Source organism: Callospermophilus lateralis (genome assembly GCF_048772815.1).
Source record: "Callospermophilus lateralis isolate mCalLat2 chromosome X unlocalized genomic scaffold, mCalLat2.hap1 SUPER_X_unloc_1, whole genome shotgun sequence".
Lineage (NCBI taxonomy): Eukaryota > Metazoa > Chordata > Mammalia > Rodentia > Sciuridae > Callospermophilus > Callospermophilus lateralis.
Genome location: NW_027510162.1, coordinates 621,133 through 641,573, shown reverse-complemented (window position 1 = coordinate 641,573; position 20,441 = coordinate 621,133). Strand labels below are relative to the sequence as shown.

The 20,441-nt window shown below is 38.3% G+C and overlaps 1 non-coding gene across 1 annotated transcript; it reads left to right on the top strand.

Annotated features, from left to right (window-relative positions):
• Positions 1–14,748: 14,748 nt before the first annotated feature.
• LOC143639892 (U6 spliceosomal RNA) lies at positions 14,749–14,852 on the top strand. The gene has a single exon (XR_013154815.1). It is a non-coding gene; the product is annotated as a U6 spliceosomal RNA (small nuclear RNA).
• The last annotated feature ends 5,589 nt before the right edge of the window (positions 14,853–20,441 follow it).

Sequence of the window (20,441 nt, the reverse complement as noted above, 5' to 3'; positions counted from 1 at the left end):
CACAGAGATGTGCCACTCAGATTGCCCTTCAAGACAAAATGTGCTGTTCAGCTGAGAACCTCTACCTGTTGGATACATTAACACTTAACAGATAAACTTTGACTTTCTAGCTGGGGCTACCCTCTCCTTAGGAAGCCCTCAGCCAAAGACTCAGCTTGGCAGAAACACTAGGACCTGGTCATTTCTGCCCAAATATGGACTCTCCTAGTGGACAATCTTTGCACCAAAACTCCTATTTTGTTGTCTGAGCTGCTTCATGATCCTAACCAACCTGGCTTTGTCCCCTTTTATTTTCTTTTTAAAATTTTAATTATTTAAATTTTTTCACACTAGGGACTGAATCCAGGGCCACCTTACCACTGAGCTATATCCTCAGCCTTTTTCATTCTTTGTTTTGAGACAGGGACTCCCTAAGTTGTTGAAGCTGGCTTCAAATTTAAAATCCTCCTGCCTCAGCCTCCCAGGTGTCTGGGATTACAGGTGTGCACCACCACGCCCAGCCTCTTTGTATTTCAGACATTACCTATCTGCAGCATATCTCTTTCTCACCTAATTATTTCTGTATCTGCTTTCCAGAGAGGATTCAATTGGTATAGGAACAAAATGTACTTTGATACTTCTAACATTGAAGATGGAAGAAAATCATTGAATTTAAAGGCCAATCACTTGAACAATATCTTTGCTTCTGTCTTGTCTTCTTCCGTGTGAAGCCTCTTAGTATTAAGATAGAACTTTAGGTCTTCAACATCTTTCTTGACTCTCAAGTTAACATCCTCCCTTAAGAAATTCCTAAAACAATTAAAATACAGTGAATTTAGCCACACAGAATTCTTTTTTTAACATATATATATATGTAGGCTCTTGCACTGCCCTATAATTCTTCTCACATGCTGCTTCAAATGTCCTAAATATTTTCTACTCTCTCCTTCAGCCAGCAAATTTCTCATTGTTTCACACCAAGTTCAATTATCACTCTTCTGCAAGGCCTTGCTGGAGTCCTCTGGGCAGAACAATCCTATAGAAACCCCCCATTACTATTATATCATCATCATTATCATCATCATCATAGTTTAGATATTAAGAGAATGTGAGAGATGATGCAAGAAGGTTTAGAGGTGAAATAATTGGGGTAGGAGAGTTTAAACCTAATCAGTGAATTCCCTGAAAGAGATTAACTGAGTGGTAACTATAGGCAGGTAGGGTGTGGCTCAAGAAGTGGGGCATTGGGGCATGCCTTTGGGGTATATATATTGTCTCTGGTGAGAGGAGAAGTCTCTCTCAGCTTCCTGGTGCCACGTCTGGACCTGCTTTCCTCTACCACACCCTTCCGCCATGATGTGCTGCATCATCTCAGGCCCAGAGCAATGGAGTTGGCCATCTACGGACTGACACCACTGTAACTATGAGCCCAAATAAACTTTTCTTCCTCTAAAATTGTTCTTGTCAGGTCTTTTGGTCACAGCATCAAAAAGGCTAACTAAAACAATCATCATCAACATCATCACCACCAACAACGTCATCATCATCATCCCTATTGAATTCTATTGAATATTATTCAATTCCAGGTTTCGGCTAAGAATTAAGTAAACTGTAATGAGGCAGGTAGTAGCATTGCATCCATTGTTCAGGTGAGGAGTCAGACACAGAGAGATTAGAAAGGAAACTCCAGAGCCCATCTTTTAAGAACTATGTGATGATATATGAAAACAGTAGGTTCTCTTTTCTTTTCCTAGACACCTCTTCTTAAGAAGGGAATGGCTTGCTGTCAACTCTGATCAATAGTCAACAGACCTGATGGGAGAAAGAGTGAGAAGGAAAGACTCTTTCCTTCTTCTGTTGATAGTTAATCCTTCAGATTTTCCAAGACTCTTGTCTTCCACTCCCTTTATTTTCCCTCTCTCCTCACTCTTCTCTCTTTCTACTCCCTGGTTCCATGAAATGTAAAGTGGGAAACTGGAATAGTGGATTGGGGAGTGAGGCAAACCTACTGCATTTTTTCTCTGTTGAAAGCTTTCACATAGGAACAATGTGCCATCATAAGAGTCGCAGCTGTCACTCTTATAATGAAAGCAGATTAATAAGAGAAAAGCACAACAGATTAATTCAATCGACATTTTACAGGACACAGGAGGCCTCAGAAACAAAGACCCAAAGACCCAGGAAAGACTATTTTTGTGTTTAGGTTCTATGAAGAAAAAACAGACATGTAAAAATGTGCTGGGACAAAAGGATGTGACTTAATAATAGGGGAAACCTGGCTGGTTTGATTCTTCTTGGCTTCTCTTTGTGGTAATTCCTTCCTCTTAGATATAAGGCAGGACTCCCTCTGGAATGAGGGTCTTATGACCTACTATCAGACAAGGTAAGTCAGAGAATTTCTTCATGGCCAGCTCCTACACAAAGAGGAAGATTAAAGTATTATTTCTAGCTTTTATGACTGTCTTTTGGGAGAAAGAGGTTCCCATTTCTATGATTTGTCTTAGGGAAGAGAAATTGTAGTTTCTATGGCCTGTCTCAGGGGAGAAAAGGACCAAGGGAAAAAAGAGCAGGAGAAGGTCAGAAAGAGAGTTTGCTTCTGAGGCTTTCCAACATCCTTCAGTTTGAAGGACCCAGAATGCCAAAGCGCCATACTTTGGCATATTATTATCTGAGCCCCCAGTGCTTCCTATTTTTCATTGCTGGTTGTTGTCTATATATGCATCCTCACGTGGTGAGGCAGAAAGAGCTTGAGTCTGAACTATGTTAAATTGGTGACAATAGTGCAATTGGCAATCCTGGTTCATATATATATATATGGAGAGAGAGATGGGGGGAGATGTGTGGTCATATGACCTTTGGCAAGATGCATGACCTCCTGTATTTCTCTTTAATCATTTATAAAATAGGAATGATAATTTCTAACTCACAACATAGTTATGAGAATTAAATGACACATAGCAATACTCAATAAACAGTGGTTCCCTTTCCTAAGATCATTGTTAAATTTGGCCCTTATATTCAGTTAGCTCCATCATAGTTTTGTCAACCATATTTGTATGAAATTCGCTTCTTTTATGGAAAGGTGTGTTTTTCTCTATAACTACATTGCATTTTTGTGACTAATAATATAAATTATATTTAATATATGTCATCATCAGTATACTTTTTTGGACAGACAAATCAAATTATTTGATAAGTAGACTGATGTGTGAATTTGACTGGGAGAAATAAATCTTACTGGTGAGTAGGAGAAATTCTGTTCTCATTTGTGATATGATGAAAAGGGATGTTATAGTTCTAATAAGGCATGAAATGGTAAGACGATTATTAATTGAATGTGACCTTTGGGTAATTTATGCCTATGGGGAACTAAAATATTAGGGGAAATGAGGTTTTAAACAGCTATTACATTTCTTCACACATCCACTTACTCATCCATGTACTTCTTCGTTTCTCCATCCATTTATTATTCATCCATCCTCTATCCATGCATCCATCTTTCCACCTATCCATTAATTTGTTATCCAGCTACTCATTTATCTATTGCACCCATCTTTCCATTCACCCATGCATTCCACTGACTCATGGTAGTCACTGACTGCATGTGAACATGCATAAGTAATGATCCTTATCATACGGGAACTTTCCATTGAAGAGGGGAGAAAAAAATAAGAAATATGAGGCAAAAGCCCTGGAGAGTCGTATGAGAACCTACAGAGTTCCTAGGCATGAGAAATCACAGCTGACAGAGAAGAAGGGAAAACATCTTGGATGTAAGAAACAGAATTTACTTTGGACTCTGAAGATTCTAGAAGAATCAGGAAGACATTATGGATGAAAGAGGGAGTACATTTGTATTAGAGTCTGTAAACAAGTCAAGATGGCACCTGGCATTTTGCAGAGGGAGTGGTTTGTGAAGTAACGCCAGCTAGCCATTGAGTGTGGAGATTCCTTATTGGTTGACTGCTGTATCTAGTTTATGTTAATTAAGATAAGCTGTGTGTAATGTATATATACCCCTCCGGTCCTACAATAAACTGCTCCCACTCCTGCTGTATCAATGTACACAAGTTGTTCGTCACCCCCCGGTTATTTTGCTGCAGCTGGACCGCGGCACATTTGAGCAACAAAGCTCCAAGAGAAGACAAGTTGTACTTCGGGGTGGTGAATGTTTTGGTTTAATCACATGATGATAGAAAAATAAGCTTGAAAAGTATGTTGAGGGAGATCATGGAAGGTCTGTAATTGTGAGATGGGAACTTTGGTATTTTCTTAGAAAGCACAAAAAGACCATGAAATTTTCTAAGTAGTAGACTAATACAAAGTAGCATGTAACAAATATTTTTAATAAATTTCAATTTTAATTACTTAGCTAATAGCTAAATATTTGTTAATATAACAAATATTTTAATAAATTTCCATTTTAATTAACTAGTTTAATTAGCTAGATAATTTAGCAAGTTAATAGCTAAGCAGAGGTTCTGGGATTTTTCTCAGTTCACAGAACCCTGTATCTCTAATTTTTTCATGGCACCTCTAGGCCAAAAGAATATCTAACAATTCATTTTATTAAATAAGGTTCAAATAACTTATTAAATATTTATTTGTTGGGAACTGCCACATAGGAACCGAGTGCCCCTTAGCCTTGAGTGAAAAGAATGTGGAGATGTGGCAAGCCAGTCATGAGCTGTGTGTGTGTGAACTATGAGCATTGAGTGCATAGGGTGGATTGAACAGATGTTACCCCTCTGTTTGGGTGGGCCTGGCTCAGGTCTTTTTGCTCACTTTGCCCATGATCCCTACACAGATCATGAGATGGGTGTGGCCTTCCTAGATGTCAGTCAATGTGCTGACAGCAAGACATCACAATGCTAGACTCAACCCCCTGAAACCTGACCCCTTGCCTCATTTGAATGGCTTCTCCCCAATAAAAGGTTCTGCAAGTGCTCTCTTTCTTGCCTGCCTTGTCCCTCTTGTGGAAGCTGTGGCTGAGGAATGGTCACTGAACCCAAAGAAAAGGTACTTTCTGTGTCTGTGTCTTTATTTAGTCCCCAAATTCACAAGTAAACTGGTCAGGATCACTTCAAGTGAATTTATATCCTAACAACCTAGTAGCCATTTACAAAATAATTTATATAAATTTTTAAAATTTGTAAAAATGTCATTCTTAAGTAACCTGGAGACATGGATTTGATTATAAATAATTTATGTGTGAGATAATTCAGGAAGTTCTGGCAGATATGAGGGGTACTGAAGCAGGAAGGTCAAGAGTCAATAAGTATATTATTAAGCAAGTTTCCACTGAAGGCAACTGCAGTTCATTCCCACTGGGAAACTCTGGGAGTCAGAGTAGAACATGAACCCGAGAATTTTTACTGGACAGGCAACTCTTACTGATATAGAAGACTACTCCTAGGGGAATGTTAATATCTTGGAACTTTTGGCTTGCCATGTACATGGATAGAGAGAGCTTCAATGGACAGAGAAAATCTTCAGAAAAATAGATGATATTTGGGTAATTGAAATAAACTCCATCCAAATGGTAAGGCCCAAGAAAATATGGGTGAGGTGGAGACAGTAAATGTGTCACTAGTAAAGCCTAGGAAGACAGCAATTGTAACAATGATCTGAGGGCAGTGCTCTTCCATAAGGATGAATTAGAATATCTAGAAGGCATGGATAGTTTGAAAAAACATATATAATAGAATATAACTTTATGTTTACAAAATAAAAACACTTTTTGTTTTTATTTCTTTGGTAAATATAGAAAGAAGATAGTAATATTCAAAAGAGTTCAACATTGGGACACATTAGTCTCAGAAGAGTGACTTGAAATACTCATATTTGCTCCTGATTTAAAATGTTTGAGAAGGGCTAAGCCAGATCCTTCCTGGCATAGTAGCAAAGGAGGAAAAGCATTTGTTTTTCTAGCCAAAGGGAAAGAAGTACTGATTTCTCAACTGAAAAGGAAGGTTGAAATTGGGAAGTATTTAGCAGAAGACTTGATTTCTAAATACATTCTCAACAAAATTAAATGGGTTTGCCATGTTCCAATTCAACTTAGTTATGCCTCATGAAACTGAGAAGTTTCCTATAAATTACATTTTAGAAATCATTTAAAAATTCTCAAGTAATCTTTTCTAAGGGGAAAAAAATACGAGAACCACCAAGCATGTCACTAAAATCAGCTACTCATCATTAATTTCTGTTTCCTAATGGAAATGAATGATTCACTCCTTTGTTGAATTTTACTTGGGGCTACATGTTTTAAAGTTGATCTAAGAGTTCATCCTCCAAACAAAATATATCAATACGGTCTTAATTTAGGCCTAAAATTTTGATTCAAATATGTCTAATGAATTTATGTCTATAAACTGAGTCCCCTAAATGTACTTGGCTGAAGGAAGAGGAAGTTTGCTCTAGCACCTGGAGGAAAGTCAAAAATAGTCTTTTAAATACAGGTCTCTGGCTTGACCTCTGAGCTCTCTGGAGAGATGTGCAATCAAGAAAAACCAAGGAACTCAATTTCTTGAGAAATTCTAAATATATAGGTTAAAAACATTATTGTACTATGGCTCTGTTGAGGACAATGAATGAAGGCTTCAAGGAATATAATGTCACTTTAGTGACTTGATGGGTCATAGTTCTGAGGCACCTAGGATATCCAGAACTCTCCAGAAGTGTTGGCTGTGGTGATGAGCAGGACCAAGTAGCAGATTCAGGGAGAAGAAGATGTAAAGTTTCTCAAGAGTCAGCAGAAAGAGATTTTGCAAAATCAGTAAAATCTGGACTTTTCTTTTCCATGTGACCACTTAAGTACCCATAGGCTAGAGAAACTTGGGTTGACAACAAATGAAAACAGTACCAAGTTTAAAATGCATCAATGTGTCATATACTTTTGCAGATAACAATTATAAGAAGCCATAAGTGATTTTTTAATAAGTAGAAAGATAAAAAACAGTAAGTCCAGATAATATAAGTGCAGCTAGTTGTTCAGTGCTGAGTCATAGTGATTAATTACATTTGCCCAAGAGATATTTTAAATATATATTGTTGTTTCTACTGAGTGCCTACCTGGTTACCAAGACAAACCCCAGGTGAGGGAGTTAAGAGCCCTTAATGTTAGTGTCCCAAATGGGCCATTATACAGCTTTTTGACCTTAGGCGAATTTCGTGGGGATGATTAAATTATTGCCCCTAATTCTTCAACCCACCTCCAATCCATATTCTTGACAGGGCCTCGCTATGGGCAGAGAGTATTTCCCTGCCCCTTGATTTGGGGCATAGTCATGTGACTTAGCCTGGCCAATGACGTGGGCCTAAGTAACAGTGCTTCAACTTCAAATATAAGCTTTAAAAGGTCTTATGAAGAGCCACTTTTTTTTTCTTGTACCTCTACCATCTTGATAAGAAAAACCTACTCTAGTTGGCCCACTGATGCAAGGAGTCAGGTGGAACAAACTTAAAAGACCTGAAATATGAAACTTCCCTAGCACAAAAACCTAGAGCAGCCAAACCCCAGCTAGCCCAGAGATACATTAGCTAAATACATTCTTACTGTTTAAAGCTGCTAAGAATCTGTGGTTATTTGTTATGCAGCAATAGCTGACTGATATGCCTCATTATCTTTATGGGTTTCAGTTTTTCTCATCTGTAAATTGAATGAATTTACTATATATCTCAAATCTCTTCTAGCTTTAATCATTTTTTTTCCTGAAATAAATTTCTCCTTCTTTGTATGTAGCTGATTTTTTTCAAAAGCCTTTCTTATACCTCTAAAGCACACTAACTTCAGGAAGTGTTGCTCCTCTGGCTGGATATGCCAGTTTTGTATCTCATGACACTCACTAGACAGTCAAAAGACTTCCAACCAAAGCTGAAGAGCCCATAGGAAATGTGCAGATATTAAGCCTCAGATAAACAGTACTCATTTAATTTCCAGCCTTTGAAAAGTAAGTTTCAGAATGAGCCCTTTGTTTATTGACTGAGCCTTTAGGTCTCCTGGGTGTGAAGGAAAGAAAAGTCAATATCTTCTGAACTTTTAGGAAACATTTGTATTTTTGGCTTATAGAATTCAAGCCCAAAATAACCAACCAAGGTTTACCTTTGGGTATTAGCGATCATTAGCTTCCTCTCTGGTAAGGTACTTCTGTAGTTGTTGTTATTATTATTATTATTATAACAGCTTCTTGTCTATACCATATAATTTCTGCACATAGTAAAATAAGAGTACTCAACTTCATTCAATATAGAAAGTTAACTTTCTCCCTTGTTTTTCTTCCTTTCTTTGCTGTATTACAATGATCTATAAAAACCTACATTAAGTAACACCGGTACCATTGCAACAGGTAGAATGCCAACATAGCCCTCTCCTGCTGCAGAAGAACCCTCCAGGCTGAGGTTTTAAATTAGTAAGGATTTGGGTCAGCAACTTTTATTGAAAAAGAGAAGAAAAAGAGAGGGTAGGGAGGGAGGGGGGAGGCGGAGAGGTGTGTGTGTGTGTGTGTGTGTGTGTGTGTGTGTGTGTAAAAAGAATGTAGATTTGAATCCTAGAAGGACTATGGAAAGGCAGAACAAGATATGAGTATGAGAAGCTGAAGAATTGCCCCTCTAATATATCAGGTTTTAATCCCTAGAACCCATACATGTTACCTTATATGGAAATAGAACCTTTGCAGATAAGATCATCATCATTATCATCATCATCATCATCATCATCATCATCATCATCATCATCTTGAGATGGGGAGATTATCCAGAATTAGCAGGGTGGGCACTAACTGCTATTCCATGTATCCTTATGAGAGAGAGGTAGAGGGAGAGTTGATAGGCAGAAGAGAAGAAAGCGGTGTAACCACAGAGGCAGAGATTGGAGTGAAAAGGCCACCCCCTCCCTCTTTGCAATCTCTCTCTCCTCTCTTCTTTCTTTTTCCTCCTTTTCCTCCTCCTCCCTTCCCCATATTTCTCTCTTCTCTGCTGCCCAAGCAGATGCCAAACTAGGGAATGAGATAGTGACTCCCTCTACTTGTGGGTCCTCCAATTTCTAGAAATTCTTTTATTTCTCCCCTCCCAGCACCTCACATGGCTTCCCATGTGGAAGAGAGAAAATCATTTCATGGTTGCTTCTGATTAATTAACTAATATGACTAACATTTTCTAACAAGATTACAAATATAGGCATATATATTCAAGAAATGGAACTTTCAGTGCAAAGATATATTGACATTTTTCCTGTTTTTAAAGAATTTTCACCCACATCCCAGCCTAGAGACACTCAGGAGGTCTGGTCTAATCTGGCTTTTGCTGGTTGTCCCAGGCTCTGAACATTTCACAGAAACTGTGTAGTTCTGCATGGCTTGTTCAAGGACTATTAAAGTTCAGACTGATCTTCTTTATCTCTCTAATTATTGGAGAGAACAAGGAGTCCTGAGGCTGTCCCCAAATGGGATGGTATGCTTAATAATCACTCCTCCTCGGCTTCTTAGCACTTTTGAAGGAGATCAGTCCCTGGCAGAACCAGCTCCCATGTTATAAATTTGGTATCTTAGCCTCTTCAGGGTGCTCAAATAGACCTCAGATGCAAAGACTTGTCAAGGTTTATAGGAAAAGCTCTATAAGCTACAAGCTGTCAATAAAATTCTATTGAATTCACCTTCTCATTTCTCTGCTTGTCTTTAAAATCCCAGATTGATTTTTACAGAATTCACAGTGTCATTCAGGTAATGCTGTTTCTAGTTGTTGGCAGGGTGTTCTTAATGACATAGCAATAATGTGGCACTGCTTTTGTGAAGTCAGCAAGTATATCACAAGAAAGGGAGACCCATTCACCCCACTCTTCTTCTAGAGAGGGGTATACGTGTATTTCTTAGCCACACACATTTCTCCTGCCCATTTCCTTTTTTTCTGTGCACCTGCAATTTGATCTTGCACTGTAATAATTCAATTTTGCTTAATCTGATTATACTTGAGTGAAAATGAAAAGCAATGTTTATGTGATATATTGAAGAGTTTGTAAGGGAAAACTATTTAACCTTTTAGCAGATTTTAACAATTGAATGCAGGGTTTCTTAGCCTTGTCATTGTTGATATTTGGGGTTGAATAACTCATTGTTTGAGGAAGAATGTCATACCTATAATGTGTATCATAGGATGTTTAATGTTATCCTTGGCCCCTAGCCACTAGATGCACAGGTATACCAGTACTCTTACCCTCTCCCCAAAATGTCTCCAAACATTGCCAAATATCCCTGATTGAGGGAAAGCAGTTAAGAACCATTAGTTTAAACTATAAATCTGTTTTTAGAAGATGCTTGGAGCAGTCAAAGAAAGACTGTGAAAAAAAATGTGTATTAGAAAGTTTGGGGGAGCTGGGGATATAGCTCAGTTGGTAGAGTGCTTGCTTAGCATGTGCAAGGTAAATCCCCAGCACCACCACCAAAAACCAAAAAGACAAAAAAACAGAAGGAAAGAAAGAAAATTTGATAGCCAGTCTTCAAGATAGTTTTCAATGATTGTGCTCTCTGGTATCCATGCCCTTAGTAGTCCTCTCCCACACTGAGTAGGGCTAACCAATTAACCAATAGGATATTGTGGAACTGATAAAGTGTAAGTTTTTGAGCTAGGTCATAATAGATATTCCTATTTTAGATTATCTGCACTGGGAAGAGAAATTAGCTGTCATACCATGAGTGTTCCACAACCCTATGGAGAGGTCCATAAGGCGAGAGTTTCATGAGATCCATCTTGAAAGTTACTATGATTTAGATTTGGTTGGTCCCCCAAGGATCCTTGTGTTGAAGTCTTGGTCCTCAGGGTGGTGGTATTGAGGTGTTAAAACTTTTGAGATGGGGCCTAATATGAGGTCTTTTGGTCATTGGGGGCCCTGCCCTTGGAAGGGATTAAGGTAGTTTTCCTGCAACCCCTGGTAGTTCTTGCAAGAGTGTGGTTATCAAAGCCTGAGCTGCCTATCTCCCGAGCTCTGATTTCCTGTATTGAGTATAATCTCTTGTTCCTGTACATGCTCCCACCATTGCCATCTGCCATGATGTGATAGAGCCCCGATGGCCCTCACCAGAACTAAGCAATTGCCAGTGCCTTGACTTTGAATCTCCAAAACTGAGCTAAATAAATCTCTGCTCTTCATAAGTAGCCTGCCTCAAGCATTTTATTATGGTGATGAAAAGCTAGTTAATACATATGTGGAACATGCAACCTCCATCAGGCCATGATGACTACAGCCCAGAACAACATCTTGACTGCAAACTCATGAAGGGCCCACAGTCAGAATCACCTAGCAAGCTGCTTTTGAATTCCTGAGTACTGAAACTGCTTATTCTTTGTTATTGTTTATTACTGTTTTAAGCCTCTAAGTTTTGGGATCATTTGTTACACATCAATAGATAACTAATAAAATTTAGAACATATCAATTTCAAACAAAACATTTCTCTGTTTAATATTGTTTTATTCAAGTCATAGAGATTTTGTTACTTTTCTGGTTAAATAAAATTTTAGAGTAGAGTTCTATTGATTCTTGCATGGCTAACAGGGACAGAGCAGATCAAAAGAATAAAATTAGAGTTTTTGTTAGGAAGAAACAAAGTCCGTCCCTTGACTGGCTAAGTTTAGGGAGATCCCTAACTCCAGAAATAATGGGATTAAGCAAATAAATAGTTACTGTCGAAAAAAATTATTTTAGTAAATTTTGGCTTTTATTAATAAATTGAGCTCGATTTAGAATGTCCTTAGGGCTATTTCAGTGTTAGTCCTTGTTTAAAATTTTTTTTAAAGGGCATTTTAATTTGTGAGACATTTATATATGTAATTCATTTAATCATGATTGCCAGAGCATTTGTCCATTGTTGTTTTTTAAAAAGGGACTTAAACTGGTCTTCTCTCATAGAAATCTGAAAGATAAAATTTCATGGCTATTAAAATTTTCTGAAACTATTAAAAAACAATCAGCAATTAATAGATAAGCAAATTGTGTTTTATTCATATAATGGAATACTACTTGGTAATAAAAAGAAGTGAACTATTGAGACACACAACAAAATAATTGTGTTGAGTGAAAAAGGACAGACAGAAAGAGTATGTACTTTATGACTCCATTTCTATGAAATTCTACGAAATGCAAACCCATCTGTGGTATCATAAAGCAAATCAATGGTTGCCAGGAATGGGAGTAAGAAGGGGTGAAAGGGAGGCATTATAAAGGGACATGAGAAAATTTTTGGAGGTGATAGGTATGTTCACTATTTCAATTATGGTGATGATTTCATAGGCTTATACATGTCAAAACATATCAACTGGTATACTTTAAACATGTACAGCTTATTACATGTCCATGTTAACCTGAAAAGCTGTTTCAAAAGTGATGAATAATGGTATCATGATCATGGAATATAGGCAAAAGTACTTGTTCTGACACTTGAATTCTTAAAATTCCTATTTAGTCACCTGAACAAGAACAACAAAAATGTAGGACTTATATGAGCTTACCTTTGCTGTTCTAAAGTTAGGTGCTTCTATTCAAAGATATTGAGGAACAAATAGGCCTAACTACTGTTAGGTCCCCAAAGACAAGATGGAGACCACATCTAAGCCCCAGGACCTCAGCTAGTATTTCCTTTTGTACTCCTACTAGATCTCTTAGGAATACCCTATGGAGTAGGAGTGGTTTCCCTTGCACTTTCACTGTTCTCTCAAAACAAGGACAAACACCTTTCTTCTGGGCTCAAAGATTTTACTACTACCCATATGGAGAAACAGGCCAAGAAAAACAAATAAAAGGAAATTAGGAAGTTTTAGGGTCATATTAAATGCTTATAGTCATGGCTATATTTGTTTCTTTCTTTCTTTCATTTTCTTTGTTATAGTATTACAGTTATACATAGTAGTGGAGTTTGTTTTGACAAAAATCATACATGCATGGAATTTGATTTCAATTCCCAATAGCTGATTTTTTTTTCCAGGTTCCTTCTGAGATAATAGCTAAACTCCCCTTAGAACTTTCTCTGTTTTATTGTTAGAGACAGGACACCAAACTTCCTTCTATCCCTCTTCAGAATGTCTTTTCCCAGCTCTCTCAGAGTGAAAAAATATGTTCACATTTTCCTAGATCAAGAATACTGTTTATGGCCTATAGGACTAAAGAACCAACAGGAAGGGAATATTTTTGTCAATTTGAGTTAGAATTTTATATGAATTGTATACTTGAATAGAACTGTCTTCTTGTATTGCAATACCACTCTCCATGAGATTCTTTTGTCCAAATTGCATACCAGCTAACTACTGGACACATTAATGCTGCATAACATACCATCTCAAGATACAGTGGTTTATAAAGCATTTATTTCTCACTAGATTGTGGCTGATCTTGTCTGAACTTAACTCAGTTCAGTTCAGCTCTGCACCACATAACTTTCAATTTCCTTAGATCAGCCACATGCCTTTATCATGGTGATGGCAGAAGCACAAGAGCATAGAACAGAAGCACATTTTAGCTCTTAGGACTTAGAACTGGTATGGTCTCACTTCTTTCCACATCCCAATGGCTAAATAAATTCACATGACCAAGCCTAACATAAATGGGGAAGGGGAAAATACCCTTCCCATGGAGTTTTGGGGAGGTAGGGTGGAAGGAATTAATATATGCTGAACAATCATCTAATCTACAGCTTTTTTCTTTTTTCTTCTGTTCCTGTACATTTATCATTATTATAGTTTTGTAGACCAATAAAACTTGTGTTCCACAATTTGCAAGCATAACTTATGTTTTACAATTTACAAAATTGACTTCATGGATTATAAGACTTCACTTTCTATCATTTTTTTCTGACAGGTACAATATTTTTCCCTTTGGTTATTAGGCTATTATGTTAAAACATTATAGGAGGGGGCAGGGGGATGAGACTTCTACCATAGAGTGTGGCAATTGATAAATCATTCAAAAGTAAAATAGCACTCAACCCTACTTACAGTTGCTAAGGCAAATAGGAATTTATTTTGCTCATGTGACAAGAAATTCAAAGGCAGGCAACCTTGGGCTGGCAGTATTATCAAAGACTGGTTCTTTTCCTCTCTCTGATCCTTGATGGTTAGTACATTGGTTTTTGTCTTCATGGGAGTAAAATGGCTAGTACAGCTCCATACATCAAGCCTATATTCAAAGTAGGGAGAAATAGCAGAGAACCATGTAGCTGAGCAGGCTTTCCTGTGTTCAGAAAATAAAAGTTGCCCTGAAAATTATCCACTTATAAATCCATAGAAGATAATATTTTGAGCTTGATAGTCTTTATAACAAAAGACAAAGATAAAAGCTATGGGGAAAAGCACCTGCTGAGAAATACTATAGTGTCTGCCTCAAGAGAACACACACACCCCTTAGACCTAATCACTCCTTCTAAGCAATCCTTACCTGGGGTATACAATTGTTACAAATACAAAATGATAACCTTGTTCCTGTGCCTCTGTTGCATCTGTGTTTCACATCAGGCCACTCAGAAACTGATCTTGAGTTTTCTGGATTAATTTAGATATTCTCAAGCAATGCTATAATGTTTGATGAGTTGAATAATATGAGGAAAGGTTATTATTTGAAGGTTGTGTCCTTGGGCAAGTTACTTAACTACTCTGGGCTTTAGTTTCATTGCCTAATAAATGGACTTTTAAAAAAATATATCTTGCAAGGTTGCTGTGAAGATAGGAAATCACATTTGAAAAGAGCTTCACGCTTTGTCTGCAATTTAGTAGGTAAATTGTTACCTGCAGTGCTTGCTTCGGCAGCACATATGCTAAAATTGGAACCATACAGAGATTAGCATGGCCCCTGTGCAAAGATGACACGTACATGTGTGAAATGTTCGATATTTCTTTTAAATTGTTCCCTGCAGCTGAATGCATTCCTAATTGGCCTACTCACTCTGCATCAAGGTTCACTGTCTCCCATGATGTTTTGTTGTAATAGTTTGATGAACTAAAGCTTGTCAAAAGAAGGAATGTACAGTGAAACCTTACAATCAGTAGCTGACACCATCATCATTATTGTTCTGGGGTACTTCAACTCCTTCTGATTAGACATTTCATCCTCCTTTGTCTTGCATACATTTTCCAGGCTATCAGCAATGTGGCAAGAAGCTGCACCCAGCATTGCTTTCATCTGGCTATTAAATCTGCATCACCCTCAAGTATCAGCCTTCTGGAATGGTCAGACAGAAAGGAGGGGTCTGGAGGAGACTTATTTACATGTGAAGGGGAAACAAAGGAATATAAAAATATCTTGCCTGAAACACAACCTGTAGGCCAGGCAGAAATCATCTTCTTTGTTCTCTCCTATCCCCTCATTACCAAAGTTCCTCTCTGTCTCTCCCTGGGGCAGAGATAGAACATTGGGAAAAAGCAGAGTTTCTGCCTATGCTACCTTCTTCTAGAGATAAAATCATTTCCTTTTTCCTTTCATTTTCTTTCTTCAAATTCACTGGATATAACACTTATGATTTATTGTTTTCCACTCACTATTCTAATTGAGATTCAGGCCCAACCACTCAACTGAAAAGTTAGCTAGATCGAGAAACAATTAGACTCTTTAGTCATTAATTGCACTTGACATTAACCAAGATGAATAGACACATGACCTGTTACAAGCTTATTGGTAAATTGAATGTTAATATTGAATTTCTCTTTATTTTAAACACTAGAAGTGTTATACTTTAGATCTGGAATGTTCCCCAAAAGCCCATGCATTGAAAGCTTGTTCCTCAGCCCATGGTGCTATTGGTGGAACCTTTAGGAGGTGGACCCTAGTTGGAAGAAGACAGGAAGGTCACTGGAGAACTTGCCCTTGCAGTGTATATTTTGTCCCTGGCCCCTTCCCCTCTCTCTCTCTCTCTCTCTCTCTCTCTCTCTCTGCTTCCTGGCCACCATAAGGTGAGCAACTTTGCTCTACACACACTCCCTGCCATGATGTTCCACCTCACCATAGGCCCAAAAAGAGTGGAGCTAAGTGACCATGGACTGGAACCTCTGAAACTGTGAGCCAAAACAAACCTTCCTTCTTTTTAAACTGTTTCTCTTTGGTATTTTGTCACAGCAACAGAAAGCTGTCTAAGACAATAAGTAATCATATGTTCTCTCCTTTTACTGAAGATTAATCCCAGTAATTGTGGAGCAAGAGTGAAGAGAAAGAAGCCATTAGAATTATAACAAGGAAGTATTTCTTCCTATTGTTAATACTTAGTGATTACTTTGAGTCTTAGAGAGTTAACTTTAATAATATTTCTTAAGTCAAAGGTGTGATTTAAAATTTTTCATTCTGCACATACTTCCATGTAGAATTTTCATAATCCTAATAAGTGGGAGTGTGAACACCTGTTTTGTTTTCTAGTTAACTGACAGGTATACATATGAAGAAAATCGTGGTGGTTATGTGGTAGTGGAGTCTTCTAGGTGTCATTAACACCTAAATAGAAGAAAGCACTATTAGGTCCAGCTATATACCACAAGTACTCAAATACTCAGAAAATACTCAGAAGATGAGAATTGATGAAAAGAAAATGAGTTTTATTCAAAGGCCTGAACCCTGGAAGATGGAGAGGGACTATTGTCTTCAAAGCTCTATCTTCAGGAAGGTAGGTACACAAAAGGCTTTTATAGGGAGGTACAGGGGGCAATGAGCAGGAAGACTACAAGCTGGGTGGGATCTTTATCATCCAGGGTATGTGTCTCCTTTTATCTTTTTGTCTGGCCAGAATATCACAATGGACCTTGACCTCCTGGAGTTAGTTCCTATAGTTCTTTAGACAGACTCCTTTGCAAGTTAAACTTCAGAGCCATTTACATGCTTTGTGTTAGCTGATGCACAGAACTAAAGAATAAGGAGGGGTTGCATATTCTCATGTAATCTAAAGGTCTCCAGATATTCTGGGTTCTATAAATCTAAAGAAGAAATATTTACCAATTAACAGCATAATCATTTAAGCGTGGCTTCTCTTTAGAATTTAGAATGCTGGGCAAAGGGAAGGGATGTAACCTTGCAAGGGACAACTTGCAAGGGAGAAGCCACTGTTATAAGAAGGTAATTCTTATAACTCTGGCAAGGTTTACCCAGTCCTAAATGATTTGTTCCAGTCGTCATAGAACACCAGGGCTAGAACTTGCATTAATGATCATCCCCTCATTATGCAGACAGCTGTTTGTCTGTTTGTTTGGTGTTTGTGTGTATCTACACCAGATGGCAGAGATCCTTTGATACATGTGCACCTTCATTGCTTGGTATAGAGGACGGAGATTTCCACAAATCAGACCTAAAAAGTGAGCATGGACATTGTGTTCCATTCCATAGACAGTGTCAATTCCCCTGTAAGATGTAAAAAGACATTGTCTTAATATCATGTAAATGTTTAATAGAAATTTCTTTCCTGGTACTGGGGGTTAGCTCACTGGTAAAGTGCTTGCCTAGTATGTTCAAGGCCTTGGGCTGGATCCCTGGCCAGGTAAAATAGGAAAAAAATAAATTCCTGAGAATATCTGATAGAGGAGGGTTAAGGAGGGTATCCAGTACATGAAGTGAGATGAAGAGTAAAGAGGAAGAAAAGGACCAAAGACAGGGGAAACTGGGGGAAGATCTGGACAAAAATGACCTGTTTCTACTCCAACTGGATGCTCTTGAAACCTGATGAAGCAAAATATCCTTGGGAATAAATCAATGATTCTCAGAGTGTGAATTCCAAACCAGTAGAACCAGCATCACTCATCTGGGACCCATCTGAGACCACCGAATCAGAACAATCCCTTCAGGGATGCTGATATATGCTTGAACTTGTGTAAGGGAAGAAAAATGATTTTCCCTCCCACCCTTCCCTAGTTCTTAGCTGGGACTTTCTGTAATAAAAAACAGGCCAATAAGAGAAAAACAAACACAAATTTAATAACATCTAAATCTCTGTTTAGGTGAGAGATAACCCACAGAAATGAGTAAATCTGCTGGGCACGGTGGCCTACACCTGTAATCCCAGTGGCTGGTTAAGGCTGAGACAGGAGGATCTCAAGTTCAAAGCCAGCCTCAGCAACAGCAAGGTGCTAAGCAACTCAGTGAGACCCTGTCTCTAAATAAAACACAAAATAGGGCTGGGAATGTGGCTCAGTGGTCAGGTGCCCCTGAGTTCAAGGCCCAGTACTAAAAGAAAGAAAGAGAAATGAGTAAATCTCTAGAATAGATCTCAAAGAGTTATTTTAAACTTCTAACTTAAATACCATCCTTTTCCAAAACAAAGAAAGAAAAGGAATAGGGAAAACCCATAAAAGAAAAATAAACAGGGGCGATGTTTGTTATGAAAATTTAAGTATATGCTTTGTCATTTTGTTTCAGAACTGCGGCTTTCTGAGAAACTGAGTCAGCATGAAGATCTGCCCTTCAGATCCTGATTCTTGCAATCATGGCAGAAAGATTTCAGACATGTCACTCAGAGTAACAGGAATGAGTTTATTGAAGAGTTAGGAAGACGGAAAAGGGACAGACACTCTCCAGGGCGAGAGTGGGTCCTCTCAGAGAGGAGAGGGACAATGTGCCTCTCCTGAACTCTGATTTTATTGGGGATCCCAGAGAAGTTTCCAGAGAGTCCCACCCAGGTCCACCTCCTGACTTCTGACTGACAGCAAGGTGACATCAGACTTTTAAGATTCCATTGCCATGGCAACTCTAGGTCACCTTGGCCCATGCTGACTGGTTCTAATTGGATTCTTAACTATACATTCTTACAGATTATATGGTTAGGGGGAATTATCTCCCTGAGTTTCAGAATCTGGTCACCAAAGCCTCCTGGGTTCCTCCCATCCACATTATCTTGGGTCTGCATTTTTCCTGCCATTAACAGGTAGTTGTTAAGGAATGTGACATATCCTGCCCATTTAGGCCAGGTAGGGCTGCGGATAAATTGCTTCTTGAAAAGAAAGCATCTGGGCCCATTTTATAGAATTATTTTCTTTGCTTCATGTTCCCACCATCCTCACCTGTCTGTCCCCCAAGAGCCTCTAATGATTTAGTCATCTGAATGCAGGTGCAGATGCAGAAAAGCAGACATCTTTAAAATGGAGATTTCCTGGGGAGTGATATTGGTGAAATTCTGTTGTTCTATTATGTGCATGTATGAATATATAACAACAAATCCCATCATAATGCACAACTCTAATGCACCAACAAAAAATGTGGAAAGCAAAAAAGAAGAAAAAATTGGAGATTTCCTTTATAGATAAAAATTTATTTTACAAAAGGGTGACTTCTATTTTAACCCTTGTCCTGTGTTGTTTCCCAAAATAACCAGCTCAAAATAGTACTTATGTTCATTTATTCTGATCTCCAACAGTCATATTTTGAACCCCATTGTTTAAGAACCACCACTATGCTAAACATTATTTGGTGATGACCACCTGAATGTGAATGAGTTCTCATTGGTCATGGACATTTCAAGAGGAGTGACCAGGGATCACCAATGCATAGCCATCCCCTAATAGCAGGCTGGCATAGAGACACTTGGAATATATTGCTAGGATCAATAAATTATGGTTGATGTGGTGGCACATACCAGCTACTTGGGAGGCTGAGGCAGGAGGATCACTGAGACCAGCCTAGGCAACATAGTGAGACCCCATATCCTAATAAAACAAAAATACTGTCCTGTTTGAGAACAGTTAAGTCCTTTTCCTGTCAGCAACTTTTAATATGGTAATATCTTCTTGGAGAGAATAAGGGAGAAGGAAGTAGAGCATGTAACAAGAAAACCAGTGTCACAGTTTGGCCCAGCACTGTCCTTTCCTGTTTAGAAAAAAATATATTCAGGAATATCATCTTAAAGATAGGTTCCAAGTTTTACAAAAATAACTTTAATATTCTTTTTCCATTTGGACAGCAGACTAAAATAGCAATCCATACAATTTGTAACCTATAGTGTACTTATGGACCAACATTTCAGATTCTATGCCCTTTTGTGTGGAAGGAATATTGTGTTGACAGAAAATATTAATTTATATGGGAAATAATGGTTCTGCCTGACAATTTCTTGAAATAAATATTTTCCCATTAAAGTACTTGCTTTAAATGGTTTGCTTGAGATTGTCTTGTTAAGAGTTCCAAAAGAAAAAAGAAGAAGTATTCTTTGTTAGTCATATTTCAGAGCTTCAATAGCCTGTTAAAAGTCTGGTAGACCAGGGCTGGGGATATAGCTCAATGGGTAGAGTGCTTGCTTTGCATGCACAAGGCCCTGGGTTCAATCCCCAGCACCACACACACACACACACACACACACACACACAAAATAAGTCTGGCAGACCACTGTCAAGGTCATCATCTAGGGCAAAAGTTCTCAACCAGGGCAACTGTGCACCCCACTTCCCCTGAAACATTGGCAATGTCTGGAGACAGTTTGGGCTGTCCCAGTTAGGAGGGGACTGCCACTGGCATCTTAGTGGT